This window comes from Mytilus edulis, chromosome 10 (assembly GCF_963676685.1).
Source record: "Mytilus edulis chromosome 10, xbMytEdul2.2, whole genome shotgun sequence".
NCBI lineage: Eukaryota > Metazoa > Mollusca > Bivalvia > Mytilida > Mytilidae > Mytilus > Mytilus edulis.
The window spans coordinates 421322-435148 of NC_092353.1; positions in this window are offsets into that span (position 1 = coordinate 421322).

Consider the following 13827-nt stretch of genomic DNA (forward strand, 5'->3'; position numbering starts at 1 on the left):
GACAAAAAGATAATGTGCAAGTTTATCAGTATAATTCCACCTTATGTAATAATGCTGTATTTTGATTGGATACCATGGCAGATGGGGAATATCATGTTTTAAAAATAACTCAATGAATTATTTCTATTCTAATATGAAAAATTCATGGTCATTCTAAATATATGGTTCCAGATGAAATATTTAGAATAAACTAGAGGCTCTAAAGAGCCTGTGTCGCTCACCTTGGTCTATGTGAATATTAAACAATGGACACAGATGGATTCATGACAAAATTGTGTTTTGGTGATGGTGATGTGTTTGTAGATCTTACTTTACTAAACATTCTTGCTGCTTACAATTACCTCTATCTATAACAGTACTTTCTGTGGAAAATGTTATTGAAAATCTTCAAACTTAAAGAAAATTGTTAAAAACTGACTATGAAGGGCAATAACTCCTTAGGGGGTCAATTGACTATTTTGGTCATACTGACTTATTTTTAGTCCTTACTTTGTTGTACATTATTGCTGTTTACAGTTTATCTCTATCTATAATAATATTCAAGATAACAAAAAAACAGCAAAATTTCCTCAAAATTACCAATTCAGGGGCAGCAACCTAACAACCGATTATCCGATTCATCTGAAAATTCCAGGGCAGATAGATCCTGACCTGATCAACAATTTTACTTCCTGTCAGATTTGCTCTTAATGCTTTGGTTTTTGAGTTATAAGCCAAAAAACTGCATTTTACCCCCATGTTCTATTTTTAGCCATGGCGGCCATCTTGGTTTGTTGGCCGAGTTACTGGACACATTTTTTTAACTAGATACCCCAATGATGATTATGGCTAAGTTTGGTTAAATTTGGCCCAGTAGTTTCAGAGGAGAAGATTTTTCTAAAAGATTACTAAGATTTACGAAAAATGGTTAAAAATTGACTATAAAGGGCAATAACTCCTAAAGTGGTCAACTGCCAATTTTGGTCATGTTGACTTATTTGTAGATCTTACTTTGCTGAACATTATTGCTGTTTACAGTTTATCTCTATCTATAATAATATTCAAGATAATAACCAAAAACAGCAAAATTTCCTTAAAATTACCATTTCAGGGGCAGCAACCCAACAACGGAATGTCCGATTCATCTGAAAATTTCAGGGCAGATAGATCTTGACCTGATGAACAATTTTACCCATGTCAGATTTGCTCTAAATGCTTTGGTTTTTGAGTTATAAGCCAAAAACTGCATTTTACCCCTATGTTCTATTTTTAGCCATGGCGGCCATCTTGGTTGGTTGGCCGGGTCACGCCACACATTTTTTAAACTAGATACCCCAATGATGATTATGGCCAAGTTTGGTTAAATTTGGCCCAGTAGTTTCAGAGGAGAAGATTTTTCTAAAAGATTACTAAGATTTTCGAAAAATGGTTAAAAATTGACTATAAAGGGCAATAACTCCTAAAGTGGTCAACTGACCATTTTGGTCATGTTGACTTATTTGTAGATCTTACTTTGCTGAACATTATTGCTGTTTACAGTTTATCTCTATCTATAATAATATTCAAGATAATAACTAAAAACAGCAAAATTTCCTTAAAATTACCATTTCAGGGGCAGCAACCCAACAACGAAATGTCTGATTTATCTGAAAATTTCAGGGCAGATAGATCTTGACCTGATGAACAATATTACCCCGTCAGATTTGCTCTAAATGCTTTGGTTTTTGAGTTATAAGCCAAAAACTGCATTTTACCCCTATGTTCTATTTTTAGCCATGGCGGCCATCTTGGTTGGTTGGCCGGGTCACCGGACACATTTTTTCAAACTAGATACCCCAATGATGATTGTGGCCAAGTTTGGTTAAATTTGGCCCAGTAGTTTCAGAGGAGAAGATTTTTGTAAAAGTTAACGCAGGACGACGACGACGGACGACGACGACGACGGACGCCGGACGCCAAGTGATGAGAAAAGCTCACTTGGCCTTTCGGCCAGGTGAGCTAAAAAAGCATCATTATTGAACTTGGACCGAATGACGTAAAAATTCTGGGAATGACGTCATAAATAAAACTCATGCTTGAAGATATCTATACTATTAAACGAGAAGACCTCATTTTTGGTGTCGCTTCTCTTCTTTCCACAATAAATTAATCAACACGCCTCTGTGTCCTATAGGTACAGTGCATAGTCGCATTTGTCATCCATTCATATGATTATTCAGATTGAGTTATTTTAGGAGAAAAACGAGAAAAAAGGCATCCGGGTATTGTCCCGTCATTGTACGAAATTTTAAGTCAGATTAGACTTCCGGTTTGCGTTTTTCTGTATACTTTGAACATACATGTCATACATATACTACGAATAAAGTGTATTTTCAGAATTTTATCTGCTATCATTTTCAAGTTTACTATCCACGGCAGTCACAGAGTTTTTTTAAATAGAGAGGGTCTGTATACTATATCAATGATCACCATGGATCGATTAGTAAACTTAGAATTGAAAGTAAATACGCTTTATTTATATAGTAATGAATGTTCATAATATACAGATAAGCGCTAAAATTATTCATGTGAACTTTTGATACTTTTTCTGAAATTTTCCAGTCATTAAATCTTTTACAAAATTCATTGATTACAAAAAAAAAGATGTGGTATGATTGCCATGTTGAGACAACTCTCCACAAGAGACCAAAATGACACAGAAATTAACTATTATAGGTTACCGTACGGCCTTCAACAAAGAGCAAAGCCCATACCGCATACTCAGCTTCAAAAGGCCCCGAAATGACAATGTAAAACAATGCAAACGAGAAAACTAGCGGCCTTATTTATGTACAAAAAATGAACGAAAAACAAATATGTAACACATAAACAAACGACAACCACTGAATTACAGGCTCCTTACTTAAATAAATGTTCATAACATACTAAATGTATGTTCATATTGGAATTGATAGAAAACCAAAAATTGTGAACTTTGGAAATAAAGGTGGAAGGTAAAAAAAAAACATTTTCCTGTCCCCAATAACCTATGACTTATGATACTTTTGCTGAAATTCTCCAGTCATTCTGTATTTAACAAAATTCTTCCAACAACACTTTACATACTGATACTTTAAACTACGCTCCGAATGCCCGCGATTTCGCGGGTGTGTTCTAGTTGATTTGATATTTGGTATGTTATTTTGACTTATCATTTTCAACTTTTGTTTTGGTCTGGTGATATTATGCAGACTAATAGTTCTAAGTTGGACTTAGAGAATTCACTCAAATTATCAGTTTTCAGCATTTTTCGTCATTCTTGAAGATATTTTTTTATGTACAGTGACTGTACATAAAAAAATGATAAGAAATGATTATACAGTCAATGCAATTTGACTTCGCAAATAGCACAGCTACAGTGTATACAAAAATTCAAGTCAAAATTTCATATGATACCTGATTATAATAAACTTTCTGAGGTGGAACATTCCGTGGAATTAAACAATTATATCATGCTTACAAGGGGTATTTGCCATAAATACCGGTTTCAAGGTAATCAAATTTCCCTCGCCTAACGGCTCTGGAAATTTGTACCTCTCAACCAGGGAGAATTTCTCATTTAGGAGCTGCATACAATTTTTATGTGGTGTCATATGGTATTTTGAACCCCCTAAAAAGTGAACCCATGGTTATTTTTTACATATGGTATTTTGAACCCCACCATGGTAAATTGAACCTCCCTGTTTTATATAAATAGTATTGAAGATTATCTAATTTACAATTTGCTGGCTATGACTTTTATTTTAAACTGGAGCTTTAGTAGAGGGGGTCAAAATATCATGGCTAAATAAAATTTTCAAAACATTATTTCAAGCAAGTAAAATACATACATATTATTTATTAGAGTATAATTAGTATGTAAAGGAGTTATAATAGCTAGAATTTTTGAAATTAAAGGTCTATAGTAGGGGGTTCAATATATCATGGCAAGGGGGTCAAAATACCATGGCAAGGTAACATTTTCAAAATATCTTTTCATGGATGTAAAATATACAAACTACTAATTATTGGAGTATAATTACTATGTGAAGGAATTATAACAGCTAGACATTTTGAAATTTAAGGTATTTTAGTAACCATATCTAACTACCCTACTGTCTACATAGTAATGTCACGTCCATTATACTATATTACACAACAGTTATGACCAATAGATATCCAGAGGGTAACATACAGTTTTCAACTATAGATGTCAGACTTACGATATAAGCAACGGATATCCAGAGGGTAACATACAGTTTTCAACTATAGGTGTCAGACTAACATTAATTCTCTATTCAACTAAATTTGCAATTTTCACAGCTTTCTCATTTCTTTTACCTTAAACTTCATAGAAACCAGATATCATACATGTATCACCTTTCTGGATGCCAATTTTCAAACCATGTTGAAAATCTTGTAACGAAAAACAGTATCAAAATTATTATCTTTGTCCCCATACGAAAAAAAAATAATGCTGAAGATCATTGATAAGAGGGAGAGAGAAGTCTGAAAATCGGTAGTATTGATTTCATAATTTTGTATTGATAGATATGTACAGAAATTAAAACACCAGCTGAACACCTCAACTGAATTGGGTTGATATATTTTTGTGGTGTTTGATGCCCTAAATATAAGTGCAGTAATTTACCCACACAAACTTACCTTATGAGAAGAAATATTAACAGCAACAAGTGGTGTCCTTTCCTACATTGAGACATTTCAGTTTAATACCTGAAACTCTTCACAAAAATTAACAACAGAAGGTTTTATTCTTTCCCTACTGTTAAGTTCCTTTTTTTTTCGAGTGATGATCCCCAGGCACCATCATATGTTGTTAATATATCTCAACTCATTTGTTATGCATGTGTCTGTAGCGCATTTGGAGTATCAGTGAACATAATCTATGTATTACTGGTAAACTATTAAGTCAGGTAATGTGTTACAACAAATTACTTTAAAAACCCCCTAATTTCTACTAAATTCTTCTATAATTACAAAGATTTAGTTTGGATGTACCTGTATAAAACTTCTTTCAGATGAAATTGAACATACTAAATTTCACCTCAATGTTGTTAACTGAGCCCAGAAAATTATAAACGAACCAGGTAAACTTATCAATCCTTTAAACTTATTACTACTCAACATTGTAATTAGATCTTTGAATATTGTTTTTAATTGGCATGAATATTGATTTTGTTATCAGTAAATTTAAATCATACTTTATAGTTTTGCCATACACATATATTTAATTTTAAACTTAACGTTAATGGTACTACAGTCTGTCAATATGTGTTCCTTTGCATTGCACAATGTCATGTTTTTCCTTGACTGTTAATGAGGTCTTTACACTCAATCCATTGGATGTGCACTGATTGATATTTATGTTTTAGAGATATGATGAGGGATTGATAAATACCCTGCCACATTCAGTCTGTTGAAAGATTCCATAAATCGTCAAATTATTTCAATTTTAAAGGGGACTAACTGTGCACCACCTATTGTGGACCTGTTTCTGTATTGTTATTATTTACAATTTATGACATAAAACCAGCAAAGACTCATGGAAACACCATCTGATAAAAAATTTAATAACAATTTTAGATATATGGATGGTATATTGGCTCTCAATAATGACTACCACAGTATGTACACTAAAGAAGTTTATCCTGCTGAAATGACTTTAATGGAAGCCATCAATGTTCACTTCCCTTTCTCTTGATCTTGTTATCTAGATCTTTAATGGAAGCTATCAATGTACACTTCCCTTTCTCTTAATCTTGTTATCTAGATCTTTACTGGAAGCTATCAATGTTTACTTCCCTTTCTCTTGATCTTGTTATCTAGATCTTTAATGGAAGCTATCAATGTACACTTCCCTTTCTCTTGATCTTGTTATCTAGATCTTTAATGGAAGCTATCAATGTACACTTCCCTTTCTCTTGATCTTGTTATCTAGATCGTTAATGGAAGCTATCAATGTACACTTCCCTTTCTTTTAATCTTGTTATCTAGATCTTTACTGGAAGCTATCAATGTACATTTCCCTTTCTCTTGATCTTGTTATCTAGATCTTTAATGGAAGCTATCAATGTACACTTCCCTTTCTCTTGATCTTGTTATCTAGATCTTTAATGGAAGCTATCAATGTACACTTCCCTTTCTCTTGATCTTGTTATCTAGATCTTTAATGGAAGCTATCAATGTACACTTCCCTTTCTCTTGATCTTGTTATCTAGATCTTTAATGGAAGCTATCAATGTACACTTCCCTTTCTCTTGATCTTGTTATCTAGATCTTTAATGGGAAGCTTAATATCATGACTTATGATGAAAGAGATTGTTATTTATTTTCTATTGATAATTGTACATTTTCAAATGGTAACGTTCCTTATCACCATCTTATGGTGTATATGTTTTGTTTTGCTTGTGTATATAATACCATATTTGATTTTAACAAAAGAAATCTTTGCATTACTTAAAATTTATTACACCAGGGTTTTTGATATCACAAACTAGTGAAAACACGTACTAAATTTCATAATTGGTGCAAGGTCATCAAATACGTTCAGGTCTTTCACATCAAATCTATTATGGTAATATTCTTTACAAAGTACAAAATGCAGGCATTCACCTTAAGAGCAACCAAACGTTTAAACAGACTTATTTCAGAAGGGATATAGTTACGATACTGTTGTCGGGTCATTAAAGATGGCATATTTTGGTATTAAGGGATATAGTTACGATACTGTTGTCAGGTCATTAAAGATGGCATATTTTGGTATTAAGGGATATAGTTACGATACTGTTGTCAGGTCATTAAAGATGGTATATTTTGGTATTAAGATAAATGTGGACCCTTTGGCTAAAATGCTTGCATTTTCACCTCAAAATTTACTCTCAGTACAAACGTGTGCATGTGGAAAAGTTTTAAGGCATAGCATGCCCTAGATAAATAAAATTCAAATGCATTGTATGTTTTAGAAAATTCCAAACCTATCTGGATTTTGCAGTGCACTTTTTTCGCTGGAGTAAGTTTTGAGGTGAAAATGCAGCCATTTTAGCCATAGGGTCCACATGAACCTTAAATGAGATCTTGAGCTGTCTTGTCAGTAACTGCTAGTAGTTCTTTGTTTATTTATGCATCATAGTCATTTTGCATAGTTTCTTTTGTTACCTTTTCTGACATTGGATTCATACCTGTTCTTTTAAACTCAGTTATACTGTGTGTATTATTGTGTGTTTGTTTTTCTACATTGGCTCGAGTTACTTGGGGAGGGTTGAGATCTTACTTTACATGTTTAACCCTGCCACATTTTGCGGCCTGCTCCGAAATCAGGAATTTCTGTCCTTTGTTAGTCTTGTATATGTTAATTTTTTTGTTCATTTATATATATTGGAGTTAAGTATGATGTCCATTTTCACTGAACTAGTACAGCTAATTGCAGTGGCGGATCTAGAAATTTTCCCATTATGCTTCAGTGACTCTCTATATAAGCAACTTTTTTCTCAAAAGGGAAGGCCCCCCACCCCCTAAATCCACCTCTGATTTGTTTAGGGGCAACCTGTAGTCCACCTTTGGGTGCAGGATTTTCTCGCTGTGTTGAAGATATGGTGGCCTTTCACTGTCTTTTTACTCTTTGGTCGGGTTGTATTCTCTTTGGCACATTCCCTATTTCCATTCTCTATTCTATTGTGTCAATGTTTGATGTGTTTCTGTTTATGGAGGATCATTATGTCTCACTTTTCCTCAACAAAATATACCTGACTTGACAGATATCATATGTTAATGGCATATAAATGAGATCAATAAAATTGAGAATGGAAATGGTCAATTTGTCTTTTAAATAGATGAATTTATTTTATACTCAATATTAACCGTATAATTTTCTTTGTCTTCTCCAAATACAGAAATATTTAAACATTTCATACAAAACCAGGTGCTCCGCAGGGCGCAGCTTTATACGACCGCAGAGGTCGAACCCTGAACAGTTGGGGCAAGTATGGACAAAACATTCAAGCGTGATACAGCTCTGAATTTGGATTGTGATCAAATTTTTGACATTATATGGGTTTTTTACACAAAACAAATGTCAAGATTTTACAAATCAATTAAAGATTTCTTCTTCAAACTTATTTAAATCTAAAATTAAATAGTTGACACAGCATAGGTTTCTGACACAGAATGAATGTGGTCTAATGAACTTAATTTTTTTTTTTGCCTTTGAGCAATTCACTATGCTGTTGAATATTAATCCTCTCAAAAAAATGTTTGAAGAAATTTACTTTTTATTTATGAAATCTGAAATGAGAAAAATTTAACCCCCCCCCCCCCCCATTTTTTTTCACATCCCCCTTTCCCTTTTTCCAAAACTGATATCAATTCAAATTTCTAATGGAGTTTGCAACAATAACTACCCTTAAATACATCATAAAATATTAAAATGTAAAATAAAGTGCTTGTTATCACTGAATGGTAAAGATTGGTTGGTAGTAAAAGTGAATATACATTGTATATTGTATAAAACAATGATTTAAGGGACGACATCAAAAGATCGATGTAGGATAAAAAACTTAAATCAAATAGTTTGGGGGTGGGGGGGTTAAAATTCTGCAAGTTTTGTATATCTAAAATCGATTTTTACATATATCCCTATTGGTAAATCAATTTTTCCCAAATTAAGTTAAGAGGGGGGTGGGGGGGTCAGTGGAAAAACTATGTGAATTAAGTTTTTTATCCTACATTGAACTTTTGATGTCGTCCCTAAGTTGATTCAACTACTATTCTGAACAAAGAAAGATAACTCCAATTGAAAATTTCTTGCTATTGCACAATATTGTGCAATTAGATATTTCTTGCTATTGCGTAATACTGTGCAATTGAAAATATTTGCTATTGCACAATACTGTGCAATTGAAGATTTCTTGCTATTGCGCAATACTGTGCAATTGAAAATTTCTTCCTATTGCACAATACTGTGCAAATGAAGATTTCTTGCTATTGCTGAATACTGTGCAATTGAAAATTTCTTGCTATTGCACAATACTTAATATAATAATTTTGGATCCTGATTTGAACCAACTTGAAAACTGGGTCCATAATCAATCAAAGCGCGAAAGCGCTGTAAAGGCAGTTAATTACAGGTTGTGTGTATTTCTAGTCCACTTATATCATTATCTTCCATAGAACAGAGGTGGTTTGTAGTATTTAAGATTTAGAATTCTCTTGTACCTAGTTCACCTATATCTATAGTCTACTGTTTACAGTATATTTTCTGTACCTCGCCATGAAATGCATTTTTAAGACATAAGAACTTTTCCTTTTTAATGTAAATAAAACTATTTTTAATTATTGATTATATACACATATTCAATTACTCCTATCCTATGAAAAATAATTCACAAAGATTGACTAGTCTCCGTTCTGTGTGTATTGCTAGAACATCAAGTAACATAATGGTTAATGTACATAGTAACATGTCAACTCTTTTGAAGACAGAACTTTTTTAAAATTCTCCCTCCAAGCAAAATTATTTTTCAGTATAAACATGATAAAGTTATCTACCTGTATTAATGACCTAGAGACTCTCAAGAGCCTGTGTCGATCACCTTGGACGGTCTATGTGCATATTAAACAACGGACACATATAAAATGACAAAATTGTGTTTTTGATGATGGGGATGTGTTTGTAGATCTTTCTTTACTGAACATTCTTGGTGCTACAATTATCTCTATCTATAATAAACATGGCCCAGTATTTACAGTTGAAAATATTTTTTAAAAATTAACAAAAAATACAAAAATTTATGAAAATTGTTAAAAATTGACTATAAAGGGCAATAACTCTTTAAGGGGTCAACTTAAAATTTTGGTCATATTGACTTATTTGTAGATCTTACTTTGTAGAACATTATTGCTGTTTACAGTTTATCTCTATCTATAATAATATTTAAGATAATAACCAAACTCTGCAAAATTTCCTTCAAATTACTAATTTGGGGGCAGCAATCCATCAACGGGTTGTCAGATTTGTCTGAAAATTCCTGGGCAGATAGATCTTCACTGAAGAGACAATTTCACCCATGTCAGATTTGCTCTAAATGCTTTGGTTTCAGAGTTATAAGCCAAAATCTACATTTTACCTGTATGTTCTATTTTTGGCCATAGTGGCCATCTCGGTTGGTTGACCGGGTCTAACCACACATTTTTTAAATTAGATACCGCAATGATGATTTTGGCTAAGTTTGGTTAAATTTGGCACAGTAGTTTCAGAGAAGATTTTTTGTAAAAGTTTATGGACGACGAAACCAAGTGATGAGTCAGGTCAGGTGAGCTAAAAAGGAGTTTTTAATCAAGGTAACAATGACATCTGGTGGCCATAAAAGCTGTCTCATTAGCATTTTAACCACTTCCCATATTTGCTTTTAAGACAATAGAAGAAAATTATTCAATGCAAAAACAAAACTTACTTGTAAATATGAAATTCTCTTTACAGTATGAGTTTTTCTCATTGTTGGAGATTGTACAGTAGTACAGTCCTGTAACTGCTTATACCCATTTCTTATCCCCTTTAGTTTGATAAACTCACAGAATATCATATATTTACATTGTGCCACATCTCCTTATTTTTATATGCATTACAATAACATGAACAATTGTAATTCAAATCTATATATCAAAGCAAAATGAATTTCACTACTTTCATTCATGCATCCTTTGGAAAAATATAAGTTCTAAAATGACACAATATATGTTTATTTATATAAAAATAATATTAAGTTTTCGACTCTTAACAGGTATAAACAAGAATGTGTCCCCAGTACACGAATGCCCCACTTGCACTATCATTTTCCATGTTCAGTGGACCGTGACATTGGGGTAAAAACTCTAATTTGGCATTAAAATTAAAAAGATCATATCATAGGGAACATGTGTACCAAGTTTGAAGTCGATTGGACTTCAACTTCATCAAAAACTACCTTGACCAAAAACTTTAACCTGAAGAGGGACAGACGGACGGACGAACGGACGAACAGACGCACAGACCAGAAAACATAATGCCCCCCTACTATCGTAGGTGGGGCATAAAAATGCACAGCTGTGTCATGATTTGTGAAATCTGTGCTGAAAACATAGGCATTTATGGTGTTTGAGTAATTCCATCTGTGAAGCTCAACATTAGCTCGTCAGTTGGTGGTGGACAGTTATAAATCTTTCCTGCAGGATGAATGTACATCTGTTCAGGAAAACCAATTTCACAAATCAAAACTTTCCTCTAGATTTCTCCTACAATATTCATCCAGTTTAGTTCTTTTGGTTTAACGGGACACCGTCCTGATTTTTAATTTTGTGAACCATTCAGTCTCTTGCTTACAAATGGTGCATGAAAATAGGATGGGAATGCATGGCAGTAGACAAGTCTCTATAAAGTGGGTATGTGCCCTGAAAAAAGTTTTATAACATTAGCTTTTTTGAAACTTGTGAAAGACTTGTGCAACACACATACCTAAATAACTATAACATAGGTGGAGAGCATCATTCATGTCAATGTTTTGTTCCTGTTTACATTGTCATTGATATTTTTCAAGAAAGCCCGAGCGGTCTCACTAATTAGCGACAACAAGAATTTTAGCGACAACAAGCGTCAACAAGCGACAAGAAGCGACAACAAGAATTATTTTAGCGACAACAAGCGACAAGAAACTATTTAGCGACAAGAAAACATTTTTTTTAATTAAAATTAATTATTGCAATAAATATTAAAAGAATATGCAAAAGAAAATAATTTTTGCGACAAGAAAGTTAAAATTGATAGAAAAAAATGAAACATTATTTACATAATATTTTATCATCTATTATATATGAATAACAGCCAGTATTACGTTTAATTATTGTATTATGAGATTACTTTTCCTTGTGTTTTAGAACATATTATTTATCTTATAATTTGTTTTTTAAAACTCTTTTCGTGCAATATATATATTAAGCTCGCAAAATGAATTATTTGTGCATCATTGTCCTGAAAATATTGACACAAATTGTGAAATACAAAGAACTGAAATCAAACAGGAGGAAAAGAAAATTGAAATGTGAATGTTTTCATCTTTTTATTTGTTTATTGCCTCATTAAACGATATTTATCATGTTTATGCATATTGATTGAAGATGAAAGGAAATTAATGACAATCTTGAGTTTTCATCAGGTGTTCACTACTTACAATAATTGTATATTCTGGCGCTTGTAATTGTATTGAAGGTGTTAATTGGATGTTATTGTAGCAATAAAACAGGGGACACGCGACTCGTTAATCTCATTTGATGTTCCACATTGTGTGTACTGTTATTACCTTAGGGTGAAGCCACATCTAATGTTGTTCCTATCAAGAACAATGAATTATACTGTTAGAAAGGAAATAATATTTCATGTTTTTGTTTCAATAAATCCTTCAAAGGAAAGTTGAAAATTTTTTGTTTTTGTTTCTAAAATAAAAATTAAAAAAAGAAGCTCAATCTCTTTCTTCTTCACAAATGTTAAATTTCTTCATCTACCAATATACTAATATAAACTTCATAATCTCTTTCTTCCTCACAAATGTTTCATTTCTTCGTCTATCTTTATAATAAAAACATTTTAATTAGACATATCTGCTCGTATATTTAAAAAAAAAACATTAAATACAAATTTCTTTATATCTAATAAAAAAAAAATGTTTTCTTGTCGCTAAATAGTCTTCTTGTCGCTTGTTGTCGCTAAAATAATTCTTGTTGTCGCTTGTTGACGCTTGTTGTCGCTTCTTGACGCTTGTTGTCGCTAATTAGTGAGACCCAGCCCGAGGCATAGCTCATGAATTCTTGTCATTACAACCGAAATTTACATAATTACTGCTAAAATAATTATCAGTATAATATATCTCTTGTAGAAAAACCATACAATTGTAGTATTAACCAAAAAATGTCAAACAGATGATATTGAATCGTAATACCAAAAGTTATGACGTCTTGAATTCACCCCCTTTTTTAAAGTTTTTATTCTAAAACGATAATTGCTGTTGCAAACAGACTTTGGTTTACTTGCATGGCGATTATATAAATAACAGTATATATTTCTTAAAGAAAATAAAGTTTTACCATGAATAGTTTCCTGAACGTAGTCGTTTTCAGTAAAATGTGCCTTGCAAACAACAGCTGATTGATATGGGTTCTACGATTGCATCGCACATGACAATCTACGTTTGAGCCATGGCGTTGATCCAACTTTTCCTTCTTATTAAGTCATTTAGAAATGCAAGTCCTCCTCTTAAATGACACTCAGGCACACACCAACAAGGACTAGGCATCGTTAATTGTGTGATTGTTTTGCAGTGCAAAAACGGAAGTTAAGGACGGAACTGACTGGTCTCACTAATAAGAGACAAGAAGAATTTTAGAGACAAACAGCGACAAGAAGTTTAATTTAGTGACGAAGCGACAATAACTAACAAGGGACAAGCGAATCGTAATTCTCTCACGAGGCTATTCTCATTTGATGTGATAGGGTGAAGCTACACCTATCAAATATGTCCCTATGAAAAAGAAGAATTTCACTGTTAGAAAGGAAATGATATTGTATGGTTTTGATTCAATAAATTCTTTAAAAGGAAATTGATTTTTTTTTGTTTTGATGGCCAATTTTTAGCGTGTGCATAAAATATATTTTTTTTTATATCTAATAATAAAAACTAATCCCTTTCTTCTTAATAAAAACATATTTTTATCTATCAATGTACAGTAATATAAAAAATGTTTTATAACCGCCCCTATAATAAAAAATAATGCATGTTTTTTTTAATA